This window comes from Muscardinus avellanarius (genome assembly GCF_963383645.1).
Source record: "Muscardinus avellanarius genome assembly, chromosome: 11".
NCBI lineage: Eukaryota > Metazoa > Chordata > Mammalia > Rodentia > Gliridae > Muscardinus > Muscardinus avellanarius.
In genome coordinates this window covers 67300510-67322621 of record NC_137797.1, presented here as the reverse complement: position 1 = coordinate 67322621, position 22112 = coordinate 67300510, and positions in this window count along the sequence as shown.

The following is a 22112-nucleotide window of genomic DNA, read 5'->3' as shown; positions in this document are numbered from 1 at the left end:
GGTAGAGACTTAGGAGGAGGAACTGACAGGCCGCAGCGACTGGCTGCTGTGGGGCGCGGAAGTCGAAGGTGAAGATGGCGGGTTTTCTGACTGGGGCACTGCTGGGACTATTCCGACTCTCCCGAGCCTAATTCCCTTCCATCTCTAAATTCTAGGAATCATCCTCTTGGCCTCTAGAGCTTAGGAGCCTCATCCCTTTGGCTGACCTTCCCCAAACTTGGTACGTGTCCAATGAGTCTGCATTTGTTGAAACTTTTTTTCTCTGGGCTCTGTTCTCTCCAGTTTTCTCCCCATTAAATGAATTGAAGCTTTCATCTAGATGTCCCTGTTTCTGTTCTGATTTTTTTTTTTTTTTTTTTTTTTTTTTTTGCAGTACTAGGGATGGAACCCAGGGGCATTCTACCCACGAGCTAAGCTATACCCCTAGCCCTATCTTTTATTCTTTATTTTGCAACAAGGTCTCACTGAGTTGCAGAGGGCCTCACTAAGTAGCTGAGGCTGTCCTTGAACCGCGATCCTCCTGTCTCAGCCTCCTGAATGCTGGGGTTACAAGCGTGCACCACCATGCTCAGCTTCCCCCCTTTTTATTTTTTATTTTTTTTTATTTTTATTTTTTGTAGAACTGGGGATAGAACCCAGGGGCATTCTACCTCTGAGTGATACCCCCAGCCCTATTTTTTTCTTATTCTTTATTTTGAAACAGGGTCTCACTGAGTTGCAAAGGGTCTCACTAAGTTGCTGAGGCCCTGCTAAGTAGCTGAGGCTGTCCTCAAACCTGTGATCCTCCTGTCTCTGCCTCCCATAACCCTGTTTCTGCTCTTATTTTATTTTATAGATATGTTCCACTACTGTTTATTCATCTGCACTACTGGAGTGAGCCCAGGGGGGCTCTACCACTAAGCTACATCTCCAGCCCTTAAAAATATACATATTATATATTATGTACATATATATATATAATTTTTTTTGGTGGTACTGGGTGTGGAACCCAGGGGTTTTTCTATCTCCGGGCTATACTCACAGACCTATTTTCTATTTTATTTGGAAACAGGGTCTCACTAAGTTGCTGAGAGCCTCACTAAGTAGCTGAGGCTGGCTTCCAACCTGTGCGATCCTCCTGTCTCAGCCTCTCAAGCGCGGGGATTACAAGCGTGCGCCACCACGCCTGGCTTCTTCCTTCCTTCCTTCCTTCCTTCCTTCCTTCCTTCCTTCCTTCCTTCCTTTCTTTCCTGGTACTAGCTTATTTTGGACTTTTTTTTTTTTTTTGGTGGTACTGGGGGGTGGAAGCCAGGAGCTTTTCTACCTCTGGGGCTATACATCCAGACTTATTTTTTTAATACTTTTTGGAAACAGGGTCTCACTAAGTTGCTGAGAGCCTCACTAAGTAGCTGAGGCTGGCTTTGAACCTGTGCGATCCTCCTGTCTCAGCCTCCCAGTGCTGGGATTACAAGTGTGCACCACCACTTTGGGATATATATTTTTTGAGTTAGATTCTTGCTAAATTGCTCAGGCTGGCCTTGAACTTGAAATCCTCCATCCTCAACCTCATAAGTCCCTGGGGTTATAGGCATGCATCACTACAGATAATTATTTTTCTTTGAACCAGGGAAGACTATCTGAGCCTCAGTTTCCTTACTTGCAAAATGAGAACAATAATGCTTACCCAGCTGGGCACAGTGGCCAATGCCTGTAATTTCCCAGCTACTTGGAAGGTTGAGATAAGAGGATGGCACATTTGAATCTAGCCTAGGCAACTTAGTAAGAGCCTCTCTCAAAATAAAATTAAAAAGAGTAGCCAGGGGTGGTGGCTCACACCTGCAAGACTAGTACTTGGAAGGCTGAGACAGGAGGACTGCAGGTTCAAGGACAGCCTCAGGAAATAGTCAGACTCTCATTAGCCTAGCAAGACTCTGTTTCAAAATAAAAATAAAATCAGGCTGGGAGTGTAGCAGGAAGGTAGAATGCCCAGGGACTCAATCCCCAGTACCACAAAAGAAAACAAAAACAGAAAATAAATAAAAAAGGGCTGGGGAAGCTGGGAGCAGCGGTGTATACCTTAAGTCCCAGTACTTGGGAGGCTGAAACAGGAGGATTGCAGCTTCAAGGCCAGGCTCAGCAACTTAGGTCCTCAGCAACTTAGGCCCTAAGCATAAAAAATAGGGCTGAGGGTATAGGATGTCTCTTGGTTCAATCCCCAATTACCCCCTCCCCCCACACACACACACTCATACACATACACAAAGGGCTGGGGTTGTAGCTAGGAGAAAGATTGTCCCTGGGTTCAATCCCCAGTATTAAAAATGAATGAATGAATGAATGAATAAATAAAAATATTTTCAAAAAAAGGGCTGAGGCAGGGATGGAGATGTAGTTTAATGGCAGAGCATATATGAGGCCCTGGGTTCCATCTCCAAAACTAAAATACAATAAAATAGAATTTAAAAATGGGGGAAAAAAAAGTAACCCAGGGGTGGTGGTGCACACTTGTAATCCCAGTATTTGGGAGGAGGATCCCAGGTTTGTGGCCAGCCTCAGCTACTTAGTGAGGCCCTCAACAACTTAGTGAGACCCTGTTTCAAAGTAAAGAGTAAAAAACAGGGCTGGGGGTATAGCTTGGAAGTAGAATGCCCCTGTTATTATTTATTTATTTATTTTGGTGGTACTGGGGTTCCTGGAAGCCCTTCAACCTCCGGGATACACTCCCACGGGCTACACTTCCAGACCTATTTTTTAACTTTTTTATGTGGAAACAGGGTCTCAAGCCAACGAGGCTGGCTCCGAACCAGCGCGATCCTCCTGTCTCCGCCTCCCAAGCGCGGGGATTACAAGCGTGCGCCACCACGCCCGGCGAATGCCCCTGTTTTTAATCCCCAGTGCTGTTAAAAAAAAAAAAAAGCAGTCTGTGGTGGTGCGCACTTGTAATCCCCGTCCTTGAGAGGCTGAGACAGGAGGATCGCACAGCCTCAGCTACTGAGTGACGCTCTCAGCAACTTAGTGAGACCCTGTTTCCAAATAAAGTATAAAATAGGTCTGGGAGTATAGCCCGGAGGCAGAAAGCCCCTGGGTTCCACCCCCAGTACCACCAAATACAAAAAAAAGAAAAGAAAAAGAAAAGAAAAAGAAAAAAAATCTAGCTCAGGTTAAAACCATGCGGGAGAAAGGGGAAGAGGACGTTATCATGTATATGAAAAAATGAGAAATAAGAATAGCGTCATTGCTTTTGCAGTCTGTTTGCTTTGCTAGCTGGTTACTATTCATATTCTGGGTTTTCAAGTTAAGACAGAGGAAACAAATGTATGAATAGTCTCAAATAATAAAAAATTCAAATATTACTTCTTGATGACTAGGAGTTTCAAGAATGGTCACAGACACAAACGGATCTGTCCTCCAAATGCAGGGACTCTCCCTCTTGTTAAGCTGGTCCAGTCATTGTTCCCTGAACACGGGCAGATTCTCACCACATGCTGTCGCTCTTGCTGCTCCTGAAGGCAGTGCCCTTCCTCCTCCTCAGCCGTTCCAAATGCTGCTCTTTATTGAGACCTCCTTCACGTTAGCATCCTTGCCCACTGCAACCCCCATCTCTTGACCTCTTCTACTCGGTATCACCTAGAACTTATTTAAAAGATATAAGCCGGGCGTGGTGGCGCACGCTTGTAATCCCAGCATTCGGGAGGCTGAGACCGGAGGGAGGATCGTGGTTCGCGGACAGCCTCAGCTACTTAGTGAGGCCTCCGCAATTCAGTTGAGACCCGGTTTCAAAATAAAGAATAAAAAATAGGGCACGGGGTGTAGCTCGGAGTTCAAATGCCCCTGGGTTCCATCCCCAGACCCACCAAAAAACAAACAACAACAATAACAAAAAGATATAACATGTATTTTTATTTTCATTTTCAAATGGGATAAAACTAGGTTAATGAGAATCTCGCTATTGGTTGTGTCTGTCCCAGAACCTGTGTTCCTCCTGTCTCAGTCTCCCAAAGTACTGAGATTACAAGTGTGTGCCATCACGCCCAGCTTGATATAATCTTAATACATCACTATCTTGTGTTGTTTTCTCCTTTTAGTTTTAGTTTTTAGTACTGGGGGTTGAAACCAAAGGCTTGCGCTTGCTCTGCCACCCCGCCCCCACATACTATTTTGTGGCGCTGAGAATCCAATGGCTTTCTACCTCTGAGCTCTGCACTCCCAGCCCTTTTCTTTCTTCCTTTTCTTTTCTTTTTCTTTTTCTTTTGTTTTTTCTTTTGTAAGACAGAATCTTGCTAAGTTGCCCAGGCAGGCCTCAAAGGAGCCCCATGTGCCCAGGCTGGGGTGGATTAGCTGGGCTTACAGGTGTGTGCCACCCCATCTGGCTTTGTGTTACTTACTTTTTCATTCATATGTACCAATCTTGTTCCCAAAATGGGAATTTAAGCTTATCAAGGGCAAGAATTATTTTTCTAATTCTCTTCAATTTCTCATGGTGTTTTATATATTCATTCAGAATACATTTATACAATTCCCATATGCCTAAACTGTACTAGGTGTTTAGGACACAGATATTATAAGTATATATGTCACTGGAGTAGCTAATAATGTAATGGATTCATGGTTTGATAACTGCCTATTAAAGTGTTGAGCACATAATGGGACTTCAATACAGGCTGGATGGATTTATGAACCAGGCTGTGTTGCAAATAGGCATTCAGTGAATGAATTAGTGAATAAAACAACTGAGAACGAGTCACTGATATACTGATTATCTATACAGCCTAAACCTGGCAGTCTTGAAGATGTAAAAAGTGGTCTTAGAGCCACCAAAACAGAGAGCCTCTGTCTTTCCAAGGCAGCGTTTCTCCTTATGGCTATGCGTCAGGCAGCTTTCAGGCATTGGTGAGTGTATTTTGCTAATCGTGTCATTCAGTTGGGCCGGTTATAAGAACTACACCCATCCTCATAATAAAAACAGCTATTATTATTATTATTATTATTTTGGTGGTACTGAGGGTAGAGCCCAGGGGCTTTTCTACCTCCGGGCTATATTCCCAGACCTATTTTATACTTTTATTTGGAAACAGGGTCTCACTAAGTTGCTGAGAGCCTCATTAAGTAGCTGAGGCTGGCTTCGAACATGCGTGATCCTCCTGTCTCCGCCTCCCAACCTCTGGGAGTACAAGCGTGCACCACTATACCTGGCTTAAAAACAGCTATTACTGAATATTTACTATGTGCTAGATCTTGTGCTAATTTTGTTTTCTCCTTCCTTCCTTCCTTCCTTTATTTTTTGTGGTACTGGAGTTGAACCCAGGGACATTCTACCTCTGAGCTATACCCTGAACCCTATTTTATTATTATTTTTATTTTGAAACAGGGTCTCACTAAGTTGTGGAGGGCCTCATTAAGAACCTGAGGCTAGCCATGAACCTGCAATCCTCCTGTCTCAGCCTCCCAGTTGCTGGGGTTACAAGTGTGAGCCACCACGCCCGGCTTATTGCGCAGATTTCTTTATGTGAGTTTTCTAAATAACAACTCTACAAAGTAGGTACTACTACTGCCTCTATATCCCTACTTCACAGAAGGGGAAAATGGGGCATAACTAGTAAGTGCAGGGCGAATTTGAACACAAGCAGTCTGGTTCCACCCTGTGCTGTCAATACAATAAATGTGGAAAATGGAGAACTAAGTTCGTGTTTGTGTGTGTGTGTGTGTGTGTGTGTGTGTGTGTGTGTGTGTCTGGGGATGGAACCCAGGGCCATTCAACATCCGAGCTGTACTCCCTGCCCTATTTTTTTATTCTTAATTTTGAAACAGGGTCTCACTAAGTAGCTATGGAGAACCGCAATCTTCTGGTCTCAGACTCCTGAATGCTGAGATTACAAGCATGTACCACTATGCCTGGATAGAACTATGTTCTTTAAATACGGTGTGTGTATGTGTGTGCGTGTGCATTTGTGCGTGCTTAAGCATGTGTGCTGCTAGAAAGTGAACCCAGGGCCTTGGGCTCTAAGCTATGTCCTCAGTCCTAGAACTAAGCTCTTGACCTGGCCCTGCCATTCACTCACTGTAGAGCAAAGTGGTACTTAAAGCCAATCCTCCTCCTCCCCCTCCTCCCCCTCCTCCTCCTCCCCCTCCTCCTCCTCTTTTCTGCTTCTTTTTCTGGTACTCAGGGTGGAACCCAGGGGCCTTTTACTTCTGGGCTACACACCCAGCTCTATGTTTTATTTTTATTTTTTTAATTTGGAAATAGGATCTTCCCTAGGTTTAAATAATGTTTCCTGGCATACAGAACCCTTGTGATCAAGGGTCCGTTTGGAGAGCACGTCACTGAACTAGGCTATGACTGAGCCAGGCGAGGGGTCTGTTTCCTTCCTCAGTATGGAGCTCACTCATCCACTTCAAGAAACAGACTAGCTGGGCTTGGCAGCACAGAACTGTAATCCCAGTGACTTGGGAGACTGGGGCAGGATTATTTTAAGTTTAAGGCCAGCCTGGGCAATTTGTGAGACTGTCTCAAAATAACTCTCCCCTCTATGGGCAGGGGACTTCACCTCTCCCTTGACCTTACCGTGCCTCCAGACATTCCCACAAGGTCACTCTCCTAGCCCATGGCTCTACCTGGGCTTTGCTGAAGGCCTGACCTTCTAAAGCATATACTTACAGGTAGGCTGTAGCTAAGGGCCTGGTGACCAGTGGTTTGAGGTCAGGGTGAATGCCTGTGTATGTAAATGTGTTTGTAGAGGTATTTTCCTTAAACAGAAGGTAGCTTTGATTGAAGGTTAGAATTCTAAATGTATTTGTGGGAAGGGAGGTTGTGGGGGTGGCGGTGAAGAAAAAAGTCATGTTATGACGGTAGAGTAGGGATTCAAAGAGAAGGCTTGATCTCTGCCTTTCTGGGAGCTCCCAGTGTTTTTTGGGAAAAAAGTTCAGATGGGGTGAACCAGGGGCTCACAAGGGAAGGGACAGGGAACAATGAAACATCACTTACAAGCCAACACACAAACACTTGCAAATGAATTCATGTAGGGATGCCCTGCAGCCGCAGAAGGACAGCAGGATTGCAGGAGTCTTCAGGCACAAGGGCAAAATTTCGGGAGACTATTTGGGAGCACTTCTTGGAGAGCTGTGTGTGAAGAGGTGGACCGCAAACCACCACGGAGGGTAAAGTACAGGCCCCCCCCCCCCCCCCGAGTCCTCAGAAACCCCGAGAACCCAGCCTGGGTCACCCAGCGGAATGCCAGGTACTCTGCCGACGCGGAGCATTCAAAGTTCAAGCTAGTCTGGGCAATTTAGCGATACCCTGTCTCAAAATAAAAAATAAAAAGGGCTGGGGATGTAGATTGGTGGTAGAGTGTCCCTAGGTTCAATCCCAGTACCGGAAAAAGAAAGTTATTAAAAAAGAAAAGAAGAGAAAAAAAAGAAAAAGGAAAAGAAAAGGAAAGAAAAGAGAAACCCCAGAGAAGAGGCGAGCTGGAAGAAGCGCTCCGGCAGGATGGGCTCTCGGGCCCTCCACCTGCCGACCCCACCGCTCTCGCCTCCTCTCCGGCTCCACCCAGAGCCTTCCTCCACACCCATCCCTCCCTGCTCCCCCTGGGCAATCTCCTGACATCTCTTCAAATCCAATTATCGAATTAATTGACGTGCGCACGGAGAGGCAAACAGAAGGGGCGGCAAACGCCGGGCTGCTCAGATTTATCCTCCGGCCTCCGCGGGGCCCGGCCGGGCGAGATTTACTGGGCCTCGAACACGGCGACAGTTCAAACCTTTGATTAATCATGTTTTTCTCCCGGCCCTATAATTTAGTCGCTCTTTTTCCCTCCCTGCCTTTTTTTATCAGTAGAAACAGAGACGGAGTCCTCATCAGCTTCAATTACAAATATTAAGCCCCTGGACAGCACTTTGACAGAGAGGCGGCCAGCCCCCCTCCGTCCCGCCCCCCTAAATCACCGCCGAATTAACATCACAATCGGCGGCTGGCGCGCGTTCAGATGTAAATGGTGGCATATTGTTGGCGGCTGGTCGGGTTCAGCCCGCGGCTCGCCGCCGCGCAGCGCCCCCGCCCCTCCGCCCGCGCCCCCCACCCCGGCCTCCCCGGAGGCTGCGGCTCAGAGCCCGCGGCTGCCGCCCTGCGCCTCGGGGGCTGCGGGCCGGCGCTGGGGGGCGGCCAGAGGGAGGCCAGAGAGGTCGGGGGCGAGTCCGGCGGAGGAAGGGGAACCCGGACGCACAGCCGCGGCTGGGGAAAGGCCCGCGCTTGGGGTCCAGGGTGGGATTGCTTTATGCAAATTAGATGCAAATGAAGGCGGAAGCTGCGGGTTTGGGAATGCCACTCCACAGGCCTTTGGGTGGAGGATTCTGGCCCCTCGCAGGGTCTGCGGGGCACCCGTGGGTCTTGGCAGAGTGGATAAGAAGGCAGGGAAATTCTTGCTCTTTGAATCATGAAGCATGAAGGGAGAAGCTGGGGCACGATTTCTCCCTTTCCTAGGCGTATTAGAGAAAATTGGGCCCCAGCTACAGTGAAAGGCTTGAAGATAGAAGGTGAGGTTGAATACTTTCACTGGGGATTTTTTTTCCTTCAGATTAGAAATCCCTTGAAATAACCAGATTTCTCCGAAAGCTTTTTGGGGAAAAGATATAAGTATTTGGCTCTTTCCCGCTCCAGAAAAGGTGGAGAGAGTCATTCCCCTGGCTCCATCAATCCTTTAACAATGAAGGAGCTCGGGAAGAAAAATGTCGCACCGAGAGTCTAGGTTTCCAGATATTTTCATATTCAACCTGGCTCTTCTGTCTTGCCTGCATCAATCTCTAGGACGATTTCTGCCTAGCAACATCACAACCAATCAAGATGCAATTAAACCTGCCAGTCCGGCTCATACTTAACTGGGATTGGCTGTTCGCAGTACGCACATCCCAAGTTTTCATTGGCTGACAGCCACCTGTATGGAAATGAGGATTACAAGGGACTCTAAGGCCCTTCTCAGCAGTGCGGACCTGTGGCTTACTGAGATGAAACCTGGCAGCTTAGAACCCGAAATCCTGGCCTGGGCTTGCTTCTTGCCCTGTCCTCTCCCCTCAAAAGAGCTCTCTCAAACTTTCTCCTTTTCCCTCTGGGTTCCTGCCTGGGGCCCAATCTGGAAAAATAATTTGACCAAATGACGCAGAAATAATGTGGTTTTATATAGTTTTTTCCCCATCTCCTTTGCATCCTTTGGGTTCGATGTCAGAATTTTGCCCCTTCCCTTCAATGCTGCCCCCTATTCCTTTCCCTTCACTCTCCCACGCCCATCCGACCACGGTTGGTTTCTCGGCGCGGAGCCCCTCACTCCCTGTCCTCCCATTTCCCAAAACCCTCCCTTCGGGCTCAGCTCCCCCAATTTCCTACAGACACTTCTTATTCTGGATCCGGGCATCTCTCACAACAATCCGTTTTAGGAGAGAGTTAGCGGGGAGCGCCCCCCCCAAAAAAAAAAAAAAAAACCCTCCATCCTCTCTCCCCATCCATTTTCTCCGAGGGAGCCGAGTTTGACAGCGAATTCATTCCGAGCGGGGAGGGTGATTTATTCTTCAAATATACCGACAAGTGCGGGCATGATGGAGCCCATTAAAATGTTGGGAGATTGTTTTTATGATTGAAGTCTGTATTACTCCAACCATAAAGAAAGAGAGCAAGGAGTCATTAGCATTTTCATGATGGTGTATTTCTGCTTGTCTCCGCGCCATCACTCATCTTTACTGCCCGTCCCTTTGCTCTCGCTCTGCTACAACGAGGAGAGACTGCAGGCCGAGTTGGGGTTGGGGGGTGGGGAGGCGGGGGCCAGAGATCCCCCTGCCGCTCTGCCCTTCACGCCAAATCCTCACCCTCCCCGGGACGCAGATCAGGGGGTGAGAGGCTGGACGCGGAGGATGCGTTTCCTCCTCTCCTGCGGCTCCTTCTGTCCCTGAATGTGGGAGCCGGGGGCCTGCCCAAATGGTGCTTAGACATCTGGGCAGGTTGGACTTGGGGTTCTGTTTTGGAGCTTGTCCCTTTTTCCTCTGTACAACACTTAGAGCTCTCCAGGACTATCCACATGGAGTAAAGTCAGGAATTCCTGGCCAGGTGCCTTGGGCCAGAGACATCAGTGTAGGAAAGGACGAGAGGAAGGAGACACCCCTCCTCTCCCCGCCGCTGGGTTTGGGGACCGCGTTGGCAGGAAGTTGGGAGCCAGGGTATTTAGTTTCTGACTCTGCTACTCCCTAAAGGACCCTTTGACTTTGTTTTGGAATGGGTTCAAGCCTCCTCCTGTCTTCACCCCAACTCTGTGGCTCTGGCTCCCTCTTAATTTCCTAAATTTTTTATTTTTTCTTCTCAATCATTTACAACTAGATCCTCCAGTTACCCCAAAGAACGAATACCCTCTATGAAAATAATGGAGATCAAAATAATCACTGCCAAAGTAGGAGTGTAGAGGGTGACTAAGGGTAAAACACTGCCCCCAGGTGCCCAGGGATTGTTGGAGTTGTCTGTCCCCAGCCCTGTCTTTTTTTTTTTTTTTTTTTTTCTTTCTTTCTGGTACTGGGGATTGAACTCAGGGGAGTTCTACCTCTGAGTTATACCTCTAGTCCTATTTTATTTTTTTGGTTTGAAACAGGGTCTCACTAAAGTGCTGAGAGCCTTGCTAAGTAGCTGAGGCTGACTTTGAACCTGTAATTCTCCCATCTCTGCCTCCCAAATACTGGGATTACAGGCATGCTTCACTATATCTGGCCGCCCCTGCTTCTGGTAAGACTCTTAACAGGGGGAAACATTCAGTTCTGGTTGGGCACCATCTACCAGAATGTCTTGTTGACCCAAATACCTGATGACCCTTGAGCAGAAGTTGCTGGGGATAAAAGACTACTTTCATCCCCAGATGAAGGGGAAGATGAGAGGAAGGGGGCAGAAGCAGTGTTGGAGGTGTTATCTAGTGAGACATTAGTAGTGATAATGATGATGAGTGGACCACTTCCCTGTTGGTCCAGTGCTTTCTCATCGGTGTCTCACGACAAGCTGACCACCATTCCACAGATGAGGACACCAAGGCTCAGGGTGGGGGAGGTGTCTTCAAGGTTATTTTTAGCTAGTTACCAGAAGAATCAAGATCGGATGCCACCTAAGGAGGAGTTCAGGGTGTCTAAAGTAGAAGCCAGAATGACGACTCCATATGCTTTATCTGGGTTCAAAAGAAAGTGGAGGAGATTGAAGATGTTGAGATAAATTTTACTAGGAACTTTCATCCTTTGGTGACTGGGTCTGGGGAATTGCATTGATGGGATTTGTTCCTTTCTGATCATTTGGTGAACATTTATTTAGCACCTATTACATGTCTTCTTTTGATTGACCATCCCCTCCCCTTTCATCCCCTTACCCCTCCTGAGATGGATGCCTAAGAGGGATCTGGGTCCTAAGAGGGGGCAGAGACCCAGGAGTAAAGGGGTGTGGAGGTGAGAGCTGCCCCCACCCCCTTGCCTGCACAGTGCCCAGAGGCGGCTGCAGCCAGGGCTCCAGATTTACAGCTGCCCTGGTGCTGATGCCATAAAAGCAAACGATCCTTCTCTGTACTAATTTCTGTGTAATTAGATCTCTCCTGGCATGGAAAGTGGGGAGTGGGGGTAGCCAGGAGGGGAGGGTGCCAAGGACTCTTCCCAGGGTCCTCCTTGGGAGGAAGGGCTGCAGGACACACAGGGCTTAACGCGGGGCAGGTTGGACACAGGAAGCTGTAGGCACCGTGGCAGAGGTGAGAAGTGCTTGCTCTTGGGAGCAAGGAGGCAAGATGAGTCCTGATGAGTCCACACACGTGCCCAGGTGGAGGCACACAAACCTGAGAGCATGCAGGAAGATCCAGAAGCCAGAAGAATAATTCCTGGCTAGTCTGTGTGCACATGGAAAGTATTGAAATCCTGAAAGGAGCTGCACACAGTCGTCCCCATGTCACGCTCCATCCAACCAAACCCTCAGAGGGGCTTGAACAGCACGGAATTCCCTCGGATCCATCTACATGTACCAACAGTGTACACACACACACACACACACACACACACACACACACACACACTAACCTGCATGAAAGCAGATACACACTTCTCTTGGTTAAGGGCAAGATTTATAGTATTGACATGTAACAGAAGCAAAGTAAACATTCTACCCACCCCCATTGCTTACCTATCTCTTAGAGGCAGAAAACTAAAAGATGAAAACAGCTCTTTCCTTAAGGATTGCTTTAAGATACTTGGTGATGAGGCGGATGTGGTGGCATGTGCCTGGGATCCCATCTCAGTACTTGGGAGGCTGAGACGGGAGGATCATAGATTCTAGGCTGGTGCATGGTAACTGAGCAAGACGCCGTTTCAAAACAAAAAATAAAAAAAGCTTGGGTACATCCCAGAAGTGGAGCACCCCTGAGTTAAACCCCTAGTACCACTCTCCCCATATACACAAGCGACTTGATGATGGATCCTATGAATCAAAAAGCGAGGATCGCAGAAGAAATCAAGAGAAATGCGGTGATGGTTACAGGGGATGATCCAGCACTCTTCCTTTCCTTGAGAAGAACAAAGTCTCAGAGAGGAAAAGAAGTTCATTGTTACTTTAGCACCCCAACTCCTACCCCCTGGACAAACAATGGGTACGGCATTGATACTGTTGGGAACACTTCATGGAACTAAGTGCCTATCATATACTCCAGTGTGTTTGTGGAGGAACCTGAGGGCCTCTTCTTTGTTTTTTGGTGGTACTAGGGACTGAACCCAGGGACTATTCTACTTCTAAGCTACTACAATCTCAGCCCGTGTGTGTGTGTGTGTGTGTGTGTGTGTGTGTGTGTGTGTGTGGTTACTGGGGGTTGAGCCCAGGGGCATTCTATGCCCAAGCTACACCCTCAGACCTATTTTATTTATTTAGAAACAGGGTCTCACTAGGTTGATGAGAGTTTCACTAGTTGCTGAGGCTGTCCTTGAACCTTCAATCCTCTTGCCTTAGCCTCCCAAGTACTGAGATTACAAGCGTATGTCACCATGCCCAGCTCCCAGCCCTATTATTAAGTTTATTTTTTGTCTTAAAAGAGCGTCTCACGAGGTTGCTGAGTCTTGCTAAGTTGCAGCAGTCACTCTCGAACCCGTTATCCTACTGTCTCAGCCTCCCGAGTACTAGGATTCTAGGTGTGCACTACCATGCCCGGCTAGAAAGGCCCCTTATCCACTCTCCCTCTGCAGGCCTGCTAGGCAGAGTCAGCTGGCCTTTTCTTCAACATTCTTGCTCAAACGGAGGAGCTCTTTACTACAGATGCAGTTGGCCTCTGTCACTGGACAGCTGTAGAGGTTAGAATATTCTTCAGTAGAATTGGAATCTGTCTTCTTTTTAATTTCATAATCTACTAATTCTAACTACCTGTCATATCTTGAGTTATTCTAATGTTTTAAGACCAGTTCAATCTGAGCATTAATCGTCCCCCTACAATAGCGATAACAATTAGATGCCCATTGAAAATTCAGGAGATTTTGATATCTGTAGATGACAGTCATGTACTTATCTTAAGCCCGTGTTCTAATGGGTAATTCCTGATTAACCTGAGTAATGAAAATGTATCACAATCAAGAAAGATTTGTCATGCCTTGTTATCACTTCAAAAGGCCATCCTTCTAGATACCTGCCATAACACCAGGATATTTCTATCCCAATAAAACATAATCATGATGTGCTTGGCTAATAAAAAGGAAAAAAGCCGTGTATTAAAATATGTTTAAAATGATTTGCATGAGTGGTGTAAATATAAACCACACCATCATCACTGTCAACATCATCTCAGTTTATTTGCCTTTTGAAATCCCTGCATGACCTTGAGGGTGGGAGGTAGATAAAGGAAGGGGGAGGCAGGAAATTAGCATCTATTAAATGCTTACCATCGCTAGGCACTGCGAGAAACACTCACATTAACCCTGTGAGACAGGTGTCCCGATATCCTTACAGTGTGAAGTGACTGGGCCTCAAAGAAATTAAGTAAGTAGCTTGAGGTCATCCAGGTAGTAACCAGGGGATCTGGATTTTAACCCAGGTCTAATTCCAAAGTGGGTACTCTTTCCCCTGGACTGGCTAATTTTACTTTGCCTGGATCTAAATCATTGACACTGGTGAAGATGAAGGCTGGGCTCGATTGTCTCACCTTTCCCAGATACCCAGAGTCCTAGGGCAGGGGAGCCAGGAGTTTCGAGCCTGAATTTGGTGCTCGCTTACATTACTGCCTGCACTCAGGGATGCCTACACGTTATAATGGGCAGCACTGCACACACCATCATCACAGTATAGTGACACAAAATACGGTGTCACCTCCAACACCCGGGCTCACTGCAGGCTGGCTGCACCTTCCTGGCTCCCAGGTGGTGGTGTGCACAGCCAGCAGGGGTCGCCAGCACACCAGGAATTACCACTTTCTAGGCCTGCCTCCTCTGCTCCAACAGGATGGAACTGTTCCTCCTCGGCTTTTTTCCTAAAATCTCTCACCCACCCATCCCCTTTCCTGTCTTCCCCTTCTAGAGCCTCAGACCCTGCAGGTTTCTAAGGCTGAGCTGAGCAGTTGCTCCTCAAGTAACATCCTAAGTTTCTGAGACGCAGCTTCAATCAGGGAGCAGGGATTCTGGTTGTTAGTGTTGATTTAGGAATGGCCAGGGAGCTCATAAGAAGCCCGGAGGGCCCAAGCTTCTGTCCAGCCCCGGAAGATTAAGAACCCTTCCCTCCTCTTGGTGCTTCCCCCAAACCCAGCTGAGCATCCTCCACTATCCCCTGTCTTGACCATCATTTTCTTGTCCCAAGAATCAGCATCTTGTCCCACATCAGCATCTGTCCCAGGCATCCTCAGGCTCCCAGGAGCCATTACATCCCTCATCTTGGGGATGGGGAGCTTAAGAATGAAAGAGGAGGCGGCCTCTCGTGGAGTGATTGTGGCTAGTGGTTTTGGATGAGAAATCATGGTTTGTGGAATATAGGAGAGGGGCCTGGGTACCCTGCCTTACAGCAGGTGTCTGTTTTCTGCAGGAAAGAGGTCCAGACGTGATGGTGGAGGTGGCCTCAGCTGGCTTCGGGGAGGGGCACCTCTCTGCTCTTTTCTGCGCCTCTCCCCTCCCCTGCTGTAGCAACAGGGCCCCAGCTTTTCTATCCCCCCATGTCTCTGCTTCCCCCTCCCCCGCAACTCTTGGAGCCCAGTGATTGGCGGCTGCCTGCTGCAGGGCCGGCTGGGTTTATGGCTTTGCGGCAGCTGGGGAGAAAGCGAGGCCAGACACAGAAAAATGGAAATCAACCAAGAAACAGAGGACGGTAAGAGAGTAAAAGAGAGACAGAGATAGAGATAGGAGCAAAAAGACCCCAAGAATATTAGAAACCAAATATCAAAGTGGTGAAAGGGACGATTTGAAGCACAGATGGACACAAAGGAAACTACAGAATTGCTGATAAAAGATGAAGCAATGTAATCGGGATGGAGAGAAGAGGGAGAGGGGGAAGCACAGACAGAAAACATTTGGAGAAATCTTGAGAACAGGGATGTGTAGGGCTCTCCAAGGTCAGGACAGGGATTGTGAGTAGTAGGTAGGAGGCTGAATGGGTATTTAGAGACTTCCAGAACAGGCTGGAGGTTTTCTTTCCTTCCGATTCCTCCCTCCTCCCCTTCCTCCCTTCCTTCCATACTGGGGATTGACCCCAGGTGTATTCTACCTCTGAGCTACACCGCCAGCCTTTTTTTTTTTTTTTTTTTTAAACAGTCTCTCTAGGATACTGAGGGTCTTGAGAAGTTTCTGAGGCTAATCTCAAACCTGTGATCCTCCTGTTTCAGTCTCCCAAGTACTGGGATTACAGGCGTGAGCCACCACACTCAACTAGGCTCAGTTTCTTGAAACTGTTCCCAGTTCTTTCTCTACCTGTGCGTCTATCCACTTGTGCTAGCCTCTCCCTTGTCCACATCTTCCTGGAGTTTTAGGGCTGTTGCAGACATGTCCTTCTTAAGGACGATCTGTGAACTGTGTTCCATAAAATGAATGGGAAAAATGAGGTCTGAGATTTGGGAGGGAGTTTGGTATGAGAGCTAGCCTTTGTTGAGCATGACTTAACTCACAAGGTTACCGGCTCTCTATCACGGCATTTCAATTGGCACATACCACATTTACCTTAGAGTTATTTCTCTATATGTCTTTCTGCTAAACTACACGCTCCTTAACAGCAAGATCTGTGCCTGCCCCTCTTTGTGGCTCCCGCAGTGCCTAGCTCTTGTTTATTGAGTGAGCTGATGAAAGGCCCCTGGAGATGTTTAAGCAGAGGCTGGATGACTACCAATGAGAGCTGCAGTCCAGGGAATTTCTACACTAAAGGAGAAGCTGGAAAGAAGTCTATGAGAGCCCTTTTGCTTTTGAGATTCTGTGAATCCATACACAGAGACCTGAGTTTACTGTCTTTTTCTTTCACTTCTCCAGATCTGTAGGGATAAGAGATAAGAGTGGAATCTCTTCAACCTTGTTGGTTGTTCTTAAATAGCTTAGAAGAGCCGGGCGTGGTGGCGCACGCTTGTAATCCCAGCATTCGGGAGGCTGAGACCGGAGGATCGTGGTTCGCGGACAGCCTTAGCTATTCAGTGAGGCCCTCTGCAACTCAGTGAGACCCTGTTTCAAAATAAAGAATAAAAAGGGCAGGGGGTGTAGCTCGGTGGTAGAATGCCCCTGGATTCCATCCCCAGACCCATAAATAAATAAATAAAATAAGTAAATAAATAAATAGCTTAGAAGGCTACCTGGTGATAAGACAGTGCTGGGCAGGGCCAGGAACACCCTAAATCACCTTGTGCCCACAGGAACGAAGCCATTCTCACATACCTCCTGCCCGCCCCTCTCAAATGGCCCCTATAATGGAAGAGTCCTTTATTCCCAAAAGACCTCTCGCTCTTACTCTCGAGGTGGCCCATGTTCTTCCTTGAATGTGTACCCCCTGACTTTTCCAAATGAACCTTTGTCTTTGTCTCTGAAAAGAAAAAAAGAAGGAGGCAAAGTGGGGAACTGAGAACTACAAAGCACCCGACCTCGAGCCAGGCGGAGCGCGGCTTGCACACGTGACCTCATTTGATCCGCACAGTAAGTTTTCCAGCCCGGTGTTACCCACGTTTTGCAGATGCAGACTCAGAGAGATGAATGCTTTGCTGCAGGTCACATCCGCGGGAAGTATGGTAAACTAGGTTTGCAGCTGGGTGATTTCCCTAGCACTACTACGCTTCTATCAACTTGGGGAATTGCTTCTTTCAGAAAGGAGGAAAGGCGAGGAAGGAGTTGAGAGATGGGGAAACAGGAAGAAGACATGGCTTCTAAATTCAGGGTTGGGAGAGAGATTCTGGAAAAATCTGAAAAAAAAAAAATTCTGGAAAAAAAAAAAGGTCAGGAAAAATCCACTTTTGTGAGTTAGGACATCTCTGCCCTCACCTGAGTATTAGAAGATGTGAGGAAAGAAAGGACAGGGGAACCGTAGAGATGGGGTGCTGAAGGCTAAAGTCGCTGGCCCTAGGGGCTGGGGCTGGGAGTGTGGAGCAGAGGCACGCCAAGAGCGCAGTCTCAGGAATCCCAGGCATTTGTCTTTCTATTCAGAAAGATGGAGTTTGGAGCGATTAAGGAACATGTGAAGTGGGGTGCCGTGGTGCACACCTGTAATCTCAGTCCCTGGGAGCCCGAGACAGGAGGATTACAGGTTGAAACCAACCTCAGCAATTTTAGCAAGACTCTCAGCTACCTAGTGAGACTCTGTTTCAAAACCAAACCAAACCAAACCAAACCAAAAGGGCTAGGGCTGTTGCTTGGAAGTAAAATGCTCCTGGGTTCAAACTCCAACACACACACACACACACACACACACACACACACACACACACACACACTCATGCATGAGTCTAGGCATGTCCAGTCTATGGGGGACCTATTTTGTGGCAGAGCTTAGGCCAGCACTGTGCAGTAGAAATTGAACATAAATCACACATATAATTTATAATTTTCCTTTTTTGTTTTGTGGTACTAGGGATTGAACTCAGGGACATTCTACCTCTGAGAAACACTCCCAGCCCTATTTTTATTTTTTATTTTGAACCAGAGTCTCACTAAGTTGCAGATGGCCTGACAAAGTAGCTGAGGCTGGCTTTGCACTGCGATCCTCCTGTCTCAGCCTCCCAAGTATCAGGATTACAAGTGTGCGCCACCACACCCAGCTTAATTTACAATTCTCTAATGGCTATATTTATTTTTCATTTATTTTTTAGGACTGGGAATTGAATGCAGGGAAATTCTATTTTTGAGCTATACTACCAGCCTTTTAAAATTTTTATTTTGAAACAGGGCTTTCTAAGTTGCTGAGGCTGCTCTTGAACCTGTGATCGTCCTGTCTCAGCCTCCCAAGTACTGAGATTATAGGTGTGGGCTACCATGCCAAGGTTAAATTATTTTTGAAAAAGTACTGAGTCTTTAAATTTTGTTATAAACTTTACACTCACAACATCTCAATTTGGACTTGCTGCATTTCAAATGTTCAGTAGTATGGCTTTTGTGGCCTTTGGCTGTCCTAACAGAAGGCACAGACTTAGGCTTTATATTATTTTAGCTGTCAGGCATGGTGGAACATGCCTGGAGTCTCTGCTACTCTGGAGGAGGTTGAGGCAGGAAGATTGCTTGAACCCCGTAATCTGAGACCAGCCTGAACAACATAGCAATATCCTGTCTCAAAAAAAAATTTTTTTTTTTTTTTTACTTTAGACTGTGTCTCACACCTGACTAGCCAGAGGCTACAGGATCTTTGATGTTAGAGTCCCAGACATCTAGGGCTCCTACTCTTGATTTTTTTTTTTTTTTTTTTACACTTTGGCTTAGACTTCCTTGTTTGTTTGTTTTGTGGTGCTGAAGATTGAATCAGGGGCATTCTACTTCTGAGCTACATTCCCAGCCCTATCTTTCCTTCTTCCTTCCTTCCTTCCTTCCTCCTTCCCTCCTCTTTCTTTCTTTCTTTCTTTCTTTCTTTCTTTCTTTCTTTCTTTTTTCTTTTCTTTTCTTTTCTTTTCTATACTGGGGATTGAATCCAGGGGCATTCTACATCCAAGCTACACCCAGTTTTTTTTTTTTTTTTTGTGGTACTGGGGTTCCTGGAAGCCCTTCTACCTCCGGGCTACACTCCCAGACCTATTTTTACATTTTTATTTGGAAACAGGGTCTCCTAAGCCAGCGCGCGCGGCTGGCTTCGAACCTGCGCGATCCTCCTGTCTCTGCCTCCCAAGCGCGGGGATTACAAGCCTGCGCCACCACACCCGGCTTTACACCCAATTATTTTTATTTTAAAACAGTGTCTACTTGCTGAGGCTGTCTTTTTTTTTTTTTTTTTTGGTGGTACTGGGGGTGGAACCCAGGGGCTTTCTACCTCCGGGCTATACTTCCAGACCAATTTCATATTTTATTTTGAAACAGGGTCTCACTAAGTTGCTGAGAGCCTCACTAAGTAGCTGAGGCTGGCTTTGAACCTGTGCGATCCTCCTGTCTCAGCCTCCCAAGCACGGGGATTACAAGCGTGCACCACCACGCCCGGCTGCTAAGGCTGTAACCGCTCTGTCTCAGCATCCCAAGTCCTAGAATTACAGGCTGCACCACCATGCCAGGCTATTTTTATTTATTTATTATTTGCCTATTTATTATTGTGGTACTGGGGATTCAACTCAGGGACATTCTACCCCTGAGCTACAACCCCAGACCTATTTTATTTTATCAGTTTGAAACAGGGTCTCACTAAATTGCTGAGGCCAGCCATGAATCTACAAATTTTTTTCTTTTTTTGCGTCACCAGGGATGGAACCCAGGGGCATTGTCCCTCTGAGCTAAACCCCAACCCTATTTTTTAGTCTTTTTATTTTTGAAACAGGGTCTCACTGGATTGCAAAGCATCTCACTAAGTAGCTGAGACTGTCTGCAAACCACGATCCTCTGGTCTCCACCTCTTGAATGCTGGGATTACAAGCGTGCGTCACCATACCCAGCTACAATTCTTCTGACTCAGCCTCCTGGATTACAAGCATGCGCCACCATGCCCGGTTCTATTTTGAGACACAGTCTAATTTGCTAAGGGTTTGGCTTAATTGTTGAGGTTGGCCTCAAGCCTGTGATCCTTCTCTCTTAGACTCCCCAGTACTGGGATTACAGGTGCAAGCCACCATGCTTTGTGGCTCCCTGTTTTTATGCAAGTCTGCAGGCATATCCTCAGTTTCTGCAGACCCGAACTGTGTGTCTACTGCAGACTCTGTGCAGTCCAGATGTGCAGTTACTTCCATCTCCAACACTCTCCTCGGGGGCCACTGGTGGAGCCACAGTGAGCCCCAGGCTGCTGCATCCACTGGTTTCCTGGACTTGGTTTCCCCGGCTCCTCAGCGGCTCCTGATCCTGCTGGCCTCTCTCCTACACTCATCTCTCCGGAGTTGTTTCTGAGGAGGTTACCTCCCTGACCAGGTCCTCTCAGTCTTCTTCAGAACTCTGCATTCTTATTTCCCTTTCATGTAGATGTTCTCCTAAGTTCTCTCCTTGACCCTCTTACCCTTCCTTAATCAACTTGCAAAGAGACCTGGGTAATCTTTCTTAATTTTTTTTTTTTTGGTCAGCACTGGAAATTGAATGTTGGGCCTTATGTTTGCTGGGCAAGTGCCCTACCATAGCTATATCCCCAGTCCTGCCTTCACTCTTATCATCTTGATTTTCAGGGATCTTAAATCTCTGTTACCAGTTCCAAACTTTTTTTTTGTGTGTGTTCTGGGAATTAAACACAGGGGCATTCTACCTCCAAGCTATACTCCAAGCACTATTTTATTTTTTATTTATTTGTTTATTTATTTGGTGGTACTGGGGTTTCTGGAAACCCTTCTATCTCCGGGCTACACTCCCAGACCTATTTTATAATTTTTATTTGGAAACAGGGCCCGGCTTATTTTTTATTTAGAAACAGGGTTTCAGCCAGACATGGTGGCACACGTTTGTAATCTCAGCACTTGGGAGGCTGAGACAGGAGGATTGCACAGGATCGAAGCCAGCCTCAGCTACTTAGTGAGGCTCTCAGGAACTTAATGAGACCCTGTTTCTAAATAAAGTATAAAATAGGTCTGGGAGTATAGCCTGGAGGTAGAAAAGTCCCTGTGTTTCACCCTCAGTACCACCAAAATAATAATAATAGTAATAATAATAATAATAATAATAATAATAGTAAAAACAGGGTTTCACTAAGATGCTGAGTATCTCGATAAGTTCCTGAGGCTGGCTTTGACCCTGTGATCCTCCTGTCTCAACCACCCAAGTACGGGGATTATACGTGTGTGCCACTATGCTCCTATTCCCAACTCTTTGGATCTCCAGACTTAAATACCTATTCAAATATTGGCTCTCCAGTCTCACCTACTTAGTGAGGGGCCCTGAAACTTAGTGAGACCCTGTTTCAAAATAAAGAATAAAAAATAGGGCTGGAGCCTGGCATGGTGGCGCACGCTTGTAATCCCTGTGCTTGGGAGGCTGAGACAGGAGGATCGCACAGGTTTGAAGCCAGCCTCAGCTACTTAGTGAGGCTCTCAGCAACTTAGTGAGACCCTGTTTCCAAATAAAGTATAAAATAGGTCTGGGAGTATAGCCTGGAGGTAGAAAGCCTCTGGGTTCCACCCCCAGTACCACCAAAAAAAAAAAAAAAAAAAAAAAAAATAGGGCTGGAGTGTAGCTCAGAGGTAGAATGCCCCTGGGTTCAATCCCTAGTACTGCAAAAAAAAAAAAAAAAAAAAAGTGTATATGTGTACTGGGGTTCAGTCCCCAGTACAGCAAAAAATGTGCACATAAATACTACAAAAATATAATATATATGTACATATATATATATGTACACATTTTTTGTGCTACTGGGAGTGGAACCCAGGGGCTTTTCTACCTCTGTGCTATACTTCTAGACCTATTTATTTTTTATTTTTTTGGTGGTACTGGGGGTAGAATCCAGGGGCTTTTCTACCTCCGGGCTATACCCCAGCCCTATTTTATAATTTATTTGAAAACAGGGTCTCACTAAGTTTCTGAGAGCCTCACTAAGTAGCTGAGGCTGGCTTTGAACCTGTGCG